Here is a 14,327-nt window from a genome sequence, read left to right on the forward strand (position 1 = left end):
CAGCACCACTATTACTCTTTCTAAGGAGGCTATAAAACTCCTCCAGGGCTGGGGTGGCACTAAAGACAGAGAGAACTAAATAGAAAGTAAAATGAATAAATAATCTATTCCTGCTGAAAGTCTGTGCAAACCAGGAACATCAGAACTTTAGGAAGTCTGGGTAGGCTGAACTATGCCAGAGAACCCCTGTGCTTGCATTCTGCTCTGTGCCTGGTGCTTTTCCAGCCTTTTATTTGGAGAACAACATCTGAAGGATGCTCTGAAGCAGCACCACTACAACACCCTATGTTCAACAATGTACAACAGCTCTGCAACTCTTTGTTCAACCCCCTTGCCCATCTATGGAGAGTTCCATGAATACTCAGTGCCCTCTGCCCTCTTGTGCACAGTGACCAAAGCCTAACACTTGATTTTTGCAACAGACCTTTATTAAACTGCCTCCTAGAAAGCCTCTCTCCATGGCAGGGAGAAGAGTGCTCTGGAACAGTTGAGGATTTCCTAGGAGAAGAAAACATACCTGTGCCCATGCTGGCAGCACTGCCTGAGCTTGACACTTTGAGAATTTAAATCCCTCCCTCCCTCCCTCCCTCCCTCCCAGAAAAGGCAAGAGTGCTTGATGTGCCAGGGTGGGCAAGGGAAGCTCTGCACTGTACATCATCTTAGCAAAGAGAAAAGACTTGACAATGAAACACAACCTTATGTAAAGAGGGGCATTTGGGACATTCAGTCTGCAGCTTTTATATCAGCCCAGAGACTAGGAAAAGCACCTTCATTTCCAAACACATTCATAATGTCCAGACTGTCAGGAGAAACCCAGCCAAGGGGCAACCCTTGGATGCTTTTAAAACATTTCTACATTGATTCCTTCTTGAGATACAAAGCAGAGAGTGAACTGAAATCTCCTCTTACTCAAACCTTATTTTTCATAATTATGCATCTTTAGTGTTTCATAACGACCAATTTAATCACTTTTGCCGTTTAGAGGGCTACAACAGCCAATTGTGGTAATGGGCTTGGTATTTGGTAGGAACCATTTAACACCCAAGAGCCCTTGTTCTGGGCCACTTGATGCCACTTAAGTTTGACAGACAGACTCTCATTAGCACAAGTTGCAAAACCTCTCAGATGAAGCTCATTTCTTTTAAACAAACTCTGCTCAGTGATCCCCAAAGTCTCTGAGCAAGGAAATTTTTAGCTCACTTCAGATCTGTGCAGGTCTGTGGAAATTAATCAGCATATTTCACCATAGTATGGGCTTTCTATGAAATTCCCTACCTTTCCTCCTCACAGTTGTTCTCTCATACTTTGCACATAAGATCTGTTCCTCCCATGGCCACCCAGCCTGTCTCCTGGAGGGCCACCTGGGCTTATGTGACCTTTCCTTTTCACACGTAACACTTGAGATGAGCTTGTGCCCCACTCTGACCAGCCTGCACCTGCCTCTAAGAGACAGCTCTCACAACGTAATTGTGTCTTGCTGAGGACAGACAAAACACATTTGGAAACCTTTAAAAATATCTACAGATCTCTAGCTGCTGCTGAAAATGCTGCCCTTGCCTTTGCCATTCCTGTTACTCCATCTGTTCTCAAGATAGTGATCCAAAATGCAAAAAATAAAGCTCAGGGCATCTGAACTGCTTTAGATGCTCTCAAACTCACATGCAAGTTTGCAGCACATGCTCACATGATGCCCAACAGATTTGGAGAAAAACCTCATAGTCCAACAATGCTGAATATTTGCTTCAAATGGAACCAAAGCAGGCCTCCCTATACAGCTGCAAGGACGAGCAGTGGGATAACAGTGGGATAACAGGAGTGCTGCTGATCATGTTTGCCGAATACACAGATGGTGGCTTCTAAGAAATCTCAGGCTACTACAGTAAGGCTATGCAGGGAAGGACAGAGGTTTTTACTCAAGGACTTACACAGAAGAAGAGATGGCTTCTCCTCAAAGAACTTTGTGTTCAGTGGGCAGGACAACAACTCAGCATTACTATTAAGGAAAGATAATAGGTCTACGATGTCTGTTTTAAAACCACTGAATCCGTTCACTTCTGCAATGCTCCCCAAGAACAGATTTGCCCTTTACATTTTATCTTTTCCCCATTATATCACAACCTTAGTACATGCAATGAGACTCGGAGTTGTAAATGTAAAACACGGTGATATATGAACAGCTACCTCCTTGATGATAGACAAAAGGCATTATTTTGTGGCACAGTCTGATGGGACAGAGTACCATCTCACCCTGTGAACAGTCTGAATGCTTCAGAAAGGCAAAAAACAACAATATGATGAGCTAAAGGAGCAGAAACCAGTCCTTAGAAAGGACAGCTCCATTTTCAACACAACTTGCCCCAAATGTCAACATCTTCCATGACTACTGCCTTCTGACATGTGAAATGTTGACCCGAGAGAACAGGTGGTGGATTGTCCTGTATCTGAACAGTCTAAATGGACCTCATGTTTAAAACCACCATGATTTGTTCCAGTACAACTAATGCAGTATGCTCAGTGCCACAATTAAAATGGACTCTGTTTCATCAGGCACACAAAGACAAACCCACAATATTACCAGACACTGTGTGCACTTGTCCAAAGCCAAAGAGAGCACTAACTGATGTTATGATATATTACTTGAGCAAAAGCCCAGTGCCCCTTAATTAGAGGCTGCCTGCTAAGGTACACTCAGCAGGAGAAGAGTTAAGGTTGCATCTGTAACCTTAAATCTCACCTTACCTGGCTTGTGAGTGCTTAACCGTGCAACTTTAATGTGTTCTTATCAGAGCATTTTTATTGAGCCATTATTAACATTGGTTAGATACAATCTAGTGTTTCCCAGATCCCCCTCATCCCCAGCCATTACCTGAGCCACACAGAACACGAGATTCAAAGGAAGCATTTAAGTCAACCTCTGCTATCGTTCTTCAGATACCCAGTGCTGCTAATTCCTTAGCAGCTCCTTTAAATGGGACTTGAGTTTTAGTTGCTATCTTGCTTGCCCTCGGCCAGGCTGCACACTGAAGGAAATCCTCTACTGATAATTAATAAGTTCCCCTGACACTAGCTGCTCATTAATCTATTATTTTAGTCCTCTAATTACTTTTGTCTGTTCAAGTTAACAGTCTCCTTCCCTCATCTTTCCTGGGTCTCATGCAGGAGATGCTGCATGGCAAATCTGACTTTTCTTTGTTCCCAAGTCCCTTAAAGTCTCTGCTCTGTGCATGAACCAATCCCGGCCAATCTGTCCAAGACCAATCCCAGCCTCTTGCAAAGAATGACTTGCCTCTCCATAGGTCTGTATTTCACTCAGGTTATGGCACATGCAGCTCCAGGCATCTGAGGTGAAGCTTGCTGAAGAAATATCTAGGGAAGAACATAGGTTTCCCTGTGTTGTCCCCTGGAAAGCTCCCAAGAGCCACAAGAAATTTTCCTCATAGAAGTCAAATGGTTGCAGATCCCTCCACAAAAAATGGGGTAACTTAGAATTTCACAGCACAAGGACTATCTCCCTATACGTGCCCTGAGTTCCTTCTGTCACAGCAGCCTCTCCCCTGTAGTGGGTTTGGCTGAGATGGAGTTTATTTCCCCCACAGCAGACCTCAGAGTGATGTGCTTTGCACTGGGAGCTAGAAAGGTGTTGATAACACACTAGTATTTTGTACTGCGAGGGGTGCTGGCACAGCATCAAGGCTGTCTCAAAAACATTTCCCCCTCACCAGCTGGCTGAGGATGAGTGAGATCTCGGAAGGCAACACAGCCAGGACATCTGACCCAAACTGACCAAATGAATATTCCATACCATTAGGCATTTGCCCAGCAATATAAGCCAAGAGAAAGGGGTGGGAGCATTCATTACTATGATGTTTGTCTTTTGAAGAAACTGCTATGTGTACTAAAGCCCAGCTTCCTGAGAAGCAGCTGAAGATTGCCTGCTGGTGACAATTAGAGGGTAAAAATAAATATTTTGTTTTTCTTTGCTTCTGTAAGTGGCCTTTGCTTTTGCTTTCTCAAACTGCCTTTATCTTGACCCACATTTTTTTTTTTCCATCTTATTTTCTCCCTGTGCCCCATCCTGCTGAGGAGGTAGAGCAATAGAGTGGCTTGGTGGACATCTGGCATCCAGCCAAGGTCAGCCCACCACATACCCAAAGTCCAACACTCAGCACAAATTAACTTTAAGTCCCTTGGGCAGAAGGGGAGACAGAAGCAGGATCCAATTATTTATTTGCTTGGAAGATGCCCAAGTACAGCAGAGATAAACGCAGTAGATAAATGCGAGTATGTCAGGAGGCTGGAGTTGAAGAGCTGGGAGTCTGACCTGATCTTCTGTAGTTTTGGGAACTTCTGAAATTTTGTCTCCTATCATGATTGACTCTAAAAATACTAAATCTTTGTCCCTGTGATGCAGCTGAAGTTTAGCAAGTACAGCCAGGTGTTATTGACAGGTGTACAGAACCATGGCAGGTATTCTGCTCTTACTTTTCACGCTTACTGCTGTGTTTCACAATTCTACCTTAAAGGAAATGCGAGCCTTTGAGTTTGGTGGTTAAGGCAGGTAAACATCAAAAAGCTTACCTGTGCAGCAAACTGCATGGACAGACACCAGCATGGTGAACACACAAATAAACACACAGTCAAGTGCTCACAAATAATGCATGCAGCAGTGTGCACCTGCATACTCATGCAGCTTTTACAAATCTACAGGCTGTACAGCAGGTAAGGAGGGTGTCAGTGACATATGGTGACCATTACAGTGCTTGTAATTAGGATGGTCCTGCCAGCAGTTCTCAACCAGGCACATGCAACAGGGCAGTGACTCACAAGAAACCTTATGAAGAGCCTAAGGAGCCCCTGGGAGATTGCTGTGCTCTTCCCTTTGCCTTCCCCAGACTGCAGCAATCTTACCTCCCACTGGTGCCTTTCCTGGGATACAAGGTCAGACAAGGGGTGGGCTCTTTGAATGTGCCCTACAGTGCCATAGATATCCTCATTTCATCACCCTTCCAATTTGCCACTGCCCTCAGTTAATACAACTGAAATCTCCCATGATCAGTGCCTTTTCTAGACCATCAATGCCGGCATTACACTTTTCTATCTTGCAGATTGTACTGATCCTTTGGCAGGACATGCTTATCTTTCCAACAGCTCAAGTCACTCCAAACGGGGCGTGAAATTCAAAGGCTGCATCGGAGGACAGCCCCGGCTTCCCTGGATGGGCCTGCTCTCCCCTTCCCCTCCCAGCCCCTCTACTTTCCTCCTCTGCCGCAGTAACACTGCGGTGGGCACTCACTGGGAGTTTATGAGAAAGGATGATTTGTTCAGCCAGTGCATGAAAAAATATAGAGTACATCAGAAGAGCCATATTTATTAGGTGCTGTTCCGAAAGAAAAGAGTATCTGAAGAAGAAATAAGAACAATGCTTTTGTACATGCACCTCCTAAGAAAAAAAATAACCCCCTGAATCATGTTTCCAGTCTCTCACGCTTTTCTTCAGACAGGAAAGGGAGGGATGTTCTGAAGACGAATTTCTGAAAGGCTCAGAAAGGAGGCTGACGAAGCAAACAGAGCACAAGTGTTCACAGAGCCAGGGTCTGTCGCAGCCTGGTGTTACCAAAATAGCTCAGTGCCTTCTGCTGGGAGAGTCTCACTTCCACTACAACTGTATTCAGGCCTGAGAGAAGAGCTCCACACTGCAGGAGGCTGAGTGACATCTGACCTTGCTGAAGCAGTTTCAGGATGTCTTGCCCCTAAAGCTGGCTTTCTCTTTGCCCTATGTTATCTACATACAGGAGATTTTGGTAAATAATCTGCTTCTCCTGACACACCTCTCTTCTCTCTCTCACTATTTTCCAGCTATCTCTAGGGCTGGAATATATAAGGAGCTTCATGATTGGGATTGGTGTGGGGGTGGAGACAGAGGCAAGAGACAGTAGTATAATTGTGCAAGAGATGCTTGAAGGGGCGAAGGCTTTGGGGCTGTACAGAAAACTCCCTCCAGACATCCTGTCCTGGCGGGACCCGTGTGCTGCAATAGATGCTGTCATCCATGCTCGCTGGGGTCATGAGATGAGACAGTAGGTCTGGCTCCAGTGCAGAATATATCAAGCACTTAAGTCCGTACAGCCACTGAGGTCAGCTGTAGTCACATAACAGCATAATAACAAAATGGTGGTCTCTGCCTTTAAATGTAAAAAAAATAAAAAAAATAAAAAAAAAAAAAAAAAAAAAGCAGCATGGACCAAGCATAAGCTACTACTTTAACTTTCCCTTTTTATTAGTGTGTCTCTCTCCTACTGTGAAGAGGGAATGAGAAATATATTTGCCTTAAGTGAAACTACTTATAGATTACAGCTACAAGGGGAAAAATGCAGCTTCCCCATTTTCCTCTTAAGGCTAGCTTTCTTAAGGATGTTTGAATTGAAACTATTCAATTTAACATGCTATGAATTTTTTCTCTCTTTAATTCACAATCAACCTCTCTATATCTTTACAAGCACGTTTAAATTTTCAGATGCAAACTACGGCTGCCAATGGTGATGCAAACATGGAGCTGCCAATGGTGAATATGACCTCCAGATGGCAGGGGGAATGGGACCTAGTCCTAAAACAACCACCCTTTACTCTGGTGAATCCAGGGAAGCTCTGTCACCAAACCAGCAGCTCCACGCACAAAGGACCCAAAGCAGACTTGTGAGTTCAGATCACTAGAGGGAGACACAGCAACACACACATCCATGCTTCATCAGTGTCCTGCACTCAGTAACCTTCTCTTCAGACACTGTTCTACTCTAGTTGACTCTCTGAGCGCTAAATGGTGGGTTTGAAGAACAAGCAAGGCTGGTAGGAAAGGCAAGCCAGGTGGACTGCATCTACCGTTCTCAGCAGGGCAGGCCTAGCAGACCTCTCCTCTTTTTGTCCAAGTCAGGACAAAAGAAGTCCCTTGATTTCAATGGGTCTGTGGAATGGGTAGGAATGATGGAGAATCGGAAAGTTCATTAAGCTGCTGTTGCGATCCTGCTTGTGAAAGAACATGGGTGATTCCTTTTCCTGTCACCATTAATTATGGGAGATTTTGAATAATACTCATCTTCTGGGGTGCTCAGCTTTCACTCTCACATCTAGCCCTCTGGGATTCTTTAAGGCTCAAAAATGGAGGTTGGGGAGGGAAAGCAGCTAGCTACTCCTGGCTGCCCCAGCTAAACAGGAGTGTCCCCACTGAGTATAACTAAGCTTGAGGGTAGAGGCACAGCAGTGCAAAGACAGTAATATTGCAGCTTACAGTGAACTAGGAAAATGCTGCTTTTCTGTGGGTAGAGGAAGTTTTCATATGGACACAATCCAGCTCAGCCTTTAAAATGCCATGGAAAAGACTTTTAACAGCATGACCAACTAGAACTGGTGCCCATCTGGGAGAAGATAAAAAGGAGGCAACTCTACCAGACTCCAACTTGCTGCAAGGAGCAACATTTTTATGTGGCAGGAAGGCAACTAGCTTGGTACAGAACTGCCACATCTTGCCAGCAGCAGCACAGACAATCTTGCCAGAGGTTGAAGCAGACAAGCACTGACCAGAAGACTCCACATGCTCCCCTCCAACTACTGCTGAAGGCAGCAGGGTAAATTTCCTCCTCACAGCAGCTTTATCTGTTTCCCCAGAAATGTCAAAAGACTCATGAGGCCTTGCTCTCCCTCTCTGCCCTGGGACAGTAGAGAGAAATCAAAGCTGTTAAAAAAATGAATGTTTCATGCATGAACAGTGTTTGTACTGAAACAGCATCATAGCCACAGTAACCAAATGGGGCATTGTTGCAAGATGATTACAAGAGGAAGGACCTCTGTGCAGTGCATGTGTTGTCAGGCATAGAAGGAAGAAGGTAAAGTGTTCTGGGGAGAGAGCACCATCATGACTTAAGTTAGTTACAGGTGAGGAAGGAGGCAATGGGGATTTAGCTTATGGGCCCTAAGAAAAAAAGACCTCTAAAAATATAAGAAATGTGGAACAAGTGTTAGTGGGAAGCAAATAGAGGTTGAAACAACTTTGGATGCCTTCTGGAGAAGACCTGAAAAAGTTGAAAGTTTGGCTTGTTTCCCAGGCTCTTTATGAGCCAGCATCCTCTTCCCTTTTTTTTTTTTTTTTTCTTTTTTTTTCCTACTACATATTGGATAAGATGAAGATGAGATCAAGAGAAAAAGACATCTCAGAAAGTGTGCTAAAACAAAGTGGGAGTGTATAAGAGGCAAAGTGAAAGGTCTCTGTGGAAGATGAGGCCCCATTTTTACCGGAAAGTATTTTGAAGACAAAAGAAGAAGAAAAAAAAAAAAAAGAGAGACCTGTTTAAAAAAAAAAAAAAAAACAACAAAAAAACCCCAACAAACCCAAACATAATTTGCCTCAGCTGTTTTGTGAAACAAATACCTTGTAAACCTCAGGTTTCCTGAGACAGTTTCATAGGGAGAAGGTTGTGAAATAAGAAATGCTGGCAGGCACAGTTATGCCAGAAAACTCCCACCAAATCCAAACAAAAAAACCACCCCATGCCTCCAAAAAGAAGGCTGCTTTTCTCTACAAGTGTTTTACTAAGGTTTTAGGAGGGCAGCAGGAAGATGGGCTAAATCCAAATGCTTTAGATAACCAGAAAATCTGCTTCTCATCACTACCTACTGACCACAGGGCTGACTTGTGGTGACTCTGACTGAGGGTTTTCTGCTTGATACTTTCTTTGGGCATAAACTGGGTTTCCCTGTGCAACACAAAGTGGAGCAACAAGGTTTTGGACTTAGGCAGCAAAGAGAAGCAAGCAAACACAGGACACAATGATCAAAGTTGCCCATTGTGACCAAAATGGCCTTCTTAACTCATACCTTCAGAAATCTCTGTCTCTGCTTGCTTCAATGCTCAGCTCTACAAGGAGACTGGCATGCACTGAAGGAAAATACACAAGTGAGTGGGGGTGTGAGATAATCTGTCTCTTTCACTTTAGGTCTTATCCTGATCTCTGGGCCTCAAAGCATGAAGTTTAACATCCTTTTCAATATTTTTATTGTGAATAACAAGAATATCCAGATTTGTTCACATTATCCTCAGGAATACACAAGCTGGCTGAGTCTTGCCAAGTTCTTGTCTTTAAATAACTTTCCATGGCAATGAGTTCTACAGCTGTTTATAAACATATTATATGTATACCATCTCAATTACACAGGGCATGCAGGCACATTTTTGTATTCTCTATCCCTCCTAAACTTCCCAGGCTACGGTAAATTCCCTAAGACTCAATGTGAATTTCTAGCACCCTCTAGGGAAAATCAGACTGGCATATTTGACAAGCCTTCTCATCTCCTTTCATTTTATGCTGTGACATGAAACTTGGGTGTTGCAATCAATACTTATCTGCTTTGCACTAGACCGGTTCTTCTTATGCTGTGATTACCACTGTAATAACTAAGCTCTTTTTCTGAGCCAAAGTGGGTTTTTTCAGACTGTCAGGTGGAATTCAGCAGAATCCAGAGTGTTTTCTTCTCCATGAAGTGGCCTTACTGGGCTGAGGCCAAGGAAGTTGGATCCAGAATGGGATACCTAGTGGCTTTATACGGGCTTCATACTCCCTAGCTTCTCTAGGAAAAGGGAATTGCTTGTTCCTCAGCTGGTTATGCATAACCAGTAAAATACTCAATCCCTCAACTTTGGTCATTATAGCCTTTTCTCCCTGTCACCAGCTCTCAGGCTGCCATCAACACAGGTCCTAAAAGCACTTGCCAGAGCACCATGAACAAGGCCCTTGGGAAAGGTTTCAATCACTGATGCTTTGTGGCAAAGAAGCAGAAACATGAATGGTACTGCTCTTGTGTGCTCAAGTACAGGTTTCTTAGCACAGGAGATGGCTTTTTCTTCCGCATTTGCCTGCCCATGCACAGCAAAAGGATTGGCAGTGAGATCTCTGGCAACCCAAAGACCTTGCAACAACTGTCCATGTTCATATTGCTGCAAACCCGATTCACAAGAGACGACTCCCTAGGGCTTCCCTTGAGAGTTTATTGGTAAGAATATGAATGTACACTAATTTTTCTTCTCCCCAGAAAGCTCTTTTTCAACCAGGCACCTAGCTTGGCTCTGAATAAGACATAGAGATGAGAAATGATAAATTATCCTCTGGACTGTGATCTCAGCAGCTCACAGGTAGAGAGAAGACACATCAGCCTGAATAAACATAAGTCAGTAGAGATGTCAAGTAAAACCAAGATGGGCTTGAAAGCAGGCATTGGTTACCATCTCTGAATTATTTTATTAGAGTCTATTCTTGGCTGTGTTAATTGTTATCCTGGTGCAAGGTACAGGGAAAACAGAGCTCCTTCTAACATAACTACTCACAGATGGGTAGGCTGCCTGTGGTATCCCTCACAGACCATATCAGTGTGATAAATGATAAATGGTCCTGTGTTGGAAGCTTTTCCAGGATGTGGTGCAGCTACAGCATATTTGAGGTTATTGCATTCAGTGACAAAAAATAATCTATACAGAATCACAGAATGACTAGGTTGGAAGAGACCTTCCAGATCATCCTCTCCAACTCATGCCCTAACACCTCAGCTAAACCATGGCACCAAGTGCCACATACAATCTTTTTTAAACACATCCAGGGACGATGACTCCACCACCTCCCCCATTCCAATACTTTATCACTCTTTCAGTAAAAAACTTTTTCCTAATACTCAACCTATATTTCCCTTGGCCCAGCTTAAGACTGTGTCCTCTCATTCTGTCAGTTGCTGCCTGAAGAAAGAGACCAACCCCCACCTGACTACAGCCCCTTTTCAGGAGGTTGTAGAGAGTGATAAGGTCACCTCTGAGTCTCCTTTTCTCCAGGCTAAACAACCCCAGCTCAGCCATTCCTCACAGGGTTTTCGTTCCAAGCCCCTCGTCAGCCTCGTTCCCTCCTCGGGATGTGCTCAAGCGTCTCAATGTCCTTCCTAAACTGAGGGGTCCAGAACTGGGCACATACTTTTGTGGGGCATAGATTAGGCAAGTTATGAGCTAATATTAAAGAGAATAAAACAATTCTAGGGACTAGAGAGTTCCCTAGTGAAGTATTCCTAATGCTGACAACTGCTAATTCATGCAGACGGTATAGGATGTCACCAATACTCACCCCCACTCTAACTGAACACATCACAATTTCCTCACAAATCCAGTTCAGATCTTCAGTTTTAGGGTGATTGCCATGGCTTACCATCACAAACCAGGGTGGCACAAGTCATTGGCTATGGCAGCCTTAACAAGCCTACAGCTGTGTCCTGAATCACAGGAAAGGGATCAGATTATGTGCAGGGAGGGCTGTGCTGGCCTGAAGCTGGAAGCTGCAAGTCAGTGATCCCAGAAAAGAGCTCTGCTGGCTGGAGGAGAAGAACTAATAAAGCTGTTTGTGCTCCCAGACAATGCCTATTAAATTATCCACAACTACTCAGACCAGGTTGCCAATGTCCTAGAGAACAGTGGCCTGTCAGGTGAAAAAGAAAAGGGTCTGGGTGACTCTCTCCACCTGCTCTGTCAAAATACAATCTGCCAATCATCTGAAGAGGAATGTAAGAGAAGAGAAAGGACTTGCATTGTTCCAAGGAATGTCATTCCTGCTTTCATCAAATTAAAGCTGATCTGTATTGTCATTTGCCATTGAATTATTAAAGTATTTTCCCCCTTACCTGCCTTCCTCCCAGGTGTCAGTGCTACAGTCATCAACCTCAATCCCACTTTAGCTTTCTCACAGGGTTAGGAGAGTGTTTTGTGTGTGGTGTGTGTTGGTTTTTTGTTGTTGTTGTTTGTTTTGGCTTTTTTTTCCCTGTAGGCTGTTTGAGGGCATCAGGACTTATAGGTGAAGTGAGAAAACTGCCTGGTTCAACTGCTCAATGAAGAACAAGAACAGGAGCCAACATGGCAGTTTATAAATCATATTTTTTCACTTCCCAGATAGGCAGATAAGTAAACTATGATTGCAGCATTTAAATGAACTATCACATACATTCCCATCTTCTCTGCCCAAGTACCAACACTGCCTTCCCTTTGCATTTGTATCTTCCACTTCCCAGCCAACAAGAATTAAATAATTTCTGTGGTCCTAACTCAGCTAATCAGCCAACAAACACTATTGATGAAGTCAATGATGAAAGAAACAGCAGAAAAACTTGATAATGAACTCCTTGAGGAGGGTGCATGAAGAAAAAGTAATTTGGCCCTCTCTGCCCCTGATATGAGTTTAATTTCACTACCTGTCCATTCAAAACCTCCCACACAAGCTCAATAACACTCTTTCTCCAGTTCTGCAGTCACAGGTTTAACCACAGAAAAAAACTGAAGGAGAGAGACATATTTTAGAAACCTTTACAATGATCTAAAATAGCTCTTTGATGCATAGCAGATGTCTTCAAAACTCGCATAAATGGAGCCAAAATGCCTTGCAGTTCTGGAAAAGGGCGATTCCAAGATAAGACACGTTTCCAACTGCAGCAGTTCTGGAAGAGATTTGGAATTTATATTAATTGTCAACCTCAAGGAAAACATTTAAAAGAAACCCTTCTGCCTCCCATTTTGAGACAAGTGTCTTACTGGGCTTTATGCTGCTCAAAGACCTGATGTCTGCCTGAGAGCAGTTCCTCTGTGTCTGTAAAAGACAGCAGATGGGTTCAGATGGGGAAAAAGAAAGAACCACAATCAGTGACACATGGAGGTGACAGACTGAGGAATGCCTGCCCTTCATCATAACCTCTAGTTTGTTATGAAGGAGGTGCTTGGCAGGCTTCACAGTAGGGAGGAGGACTGAGGAGGGATTGGAAAGGAGTCAGTGAGATGGTGGTGAGGGATGCTAACAAGGCAACACCTCTGAGAAACACAGCATGGGAGAAAAAATGCGAAGGGACATGCTGAACAACTGAACAACAGAGCCAAGAAAACTGTCCCTGTGGTCAAAGTAAAGATGGGATTTTTCAGTTCTGTTGCTAACCAGAGGGGATAGCCAGAGTGAGAATTTGTTCTGTGGAGATTTTTGTAAAAAGGCAGAAAAAACCCCAAAAAAACCCCAAACTCTGTGTCTGATACAGTGAATTAGTTAGTACAAATGAAAAAAAAACCAAAACAAAACAGAACAAAAAAAAAAAAACAAACCCAAAAAAACCCCAAAACAAACAAACAAAAAACCCAAGGAAAAAAAAAAACAAAACCAAAAAAACCCCCAAAAAACTCCCACAAAGAGGAACAGGCAAAGTGATGAGTCAGGACAAGAATCTTCTCTTTGCTCTGAAGAATGCATCTCATGTGTGCCAGGTCTTAGATTTCATGAAGATTTAACGCCCTTAACTCAGTGTTAGGCTGTGCTCACAGAATAGCTAGGGAGTATCTCTTAGATGGATACAAGAAAGTGTTAGAGAACTGAAAGACTGATGCAGCAGTAATACATAAGATTTGCTACAAAGTAAACCTTAGGAACAGAAATACCAGAGCTAGAAGATTCTATATACATAACTGAAAAAATAATTCATTCTCCTATGAATGTAAATGGCACAGTCATACTTAATTCTGAAAAAAACAGAAGAAAAACGTCAGGTAGTGATAATAACACCACAGAGGAGGAGTGTTCCCCTAATCAGCCCTTCTCTCACCTCTTCCAGGCAGGCTTTCCCTATCTTTTTTTCTCTTGGCATTGCAAGAAATGGGCCAGAAATACAAACTGCACATCTGGCTTCCATATACATGAAAGCTCAGGAGAACTTTGGTTTGGCTGAAGAGACAAGACAGGAAATCAAAGTAACCCAATCTCAACCACAGGCTCCAAATCCAGGGCATTCTGGATGTAGCCTTTAGATTAAGCTCCATTCCAATGTGTCATTCTACCTTTCTCTCTCCAACTTTCTTTCTGCAACACTCTCCCCTTTTCAGGCTGCTGAACTGGAGTAGAAAGCTGGACTAACTGTAGCACATGCAGAATGTTTGGTCTCTGCCTACCTCAAATCCTCTTTAACCCTTTACATATATGGGTGTATCACAAGAGATCATTCATATGGGGCTAATCAATACTTTCCCTATGCATTTTAGATTAAAGAGTATCTGATAGGAAAAGAAATCAGCTAAAGAGTTTTTCTCTTCTCCAAGGACATGATGTGTAGGGATAGAAACCTACCTCTTGTTCTCAGTCCTTAAGGGTTGAAGGTTTCCTTGGAACCCAAGCTGCTAACTCACAGAGTCAGCCTACTGAAAGGACATTCTCCTCCCAAACTTGCCGCATCCTTGAGCATGGGAGGCACAGTCAGATAGCAGAACAAAGATGGTGAGTTCTCCTTGA

At 43.5% G+C, this 14,327-nt stretch overlaps 1 protein-coding gene across 5 annotated transcripts in view; it reads right to left on the reverse strand.

Annotated features, from left to right (window-relative positions):
- Window positions 1-14,327, reverse strand: part of LSAMP (limbic system associated membrane protein) — a 993,127-nt gene that overhangs the window by 98,670 nt on the left and 880,130 nt on the right. The gene's annotated exons all lie outside the window — the stretch shown is intronic.

This window comes from Chamaea fasciata, unplaced genomic scaffold (assembly GCF_029207755.1).
Source record: "Chamaea fasciata isolate MVZ Bird 193981 ecotype frontalis unplaced genomic scaffold, bChaFas1.0.hap1 SCAF_2, whole genome shotgun sequence".
Classification (NCBI taxonomy): domain Eukaryota; kingdom Metazoa; phylum Chordata; class Aves; order Passeriformes; family Sylviidae; genus Chamaea; species Chamaea fasciata.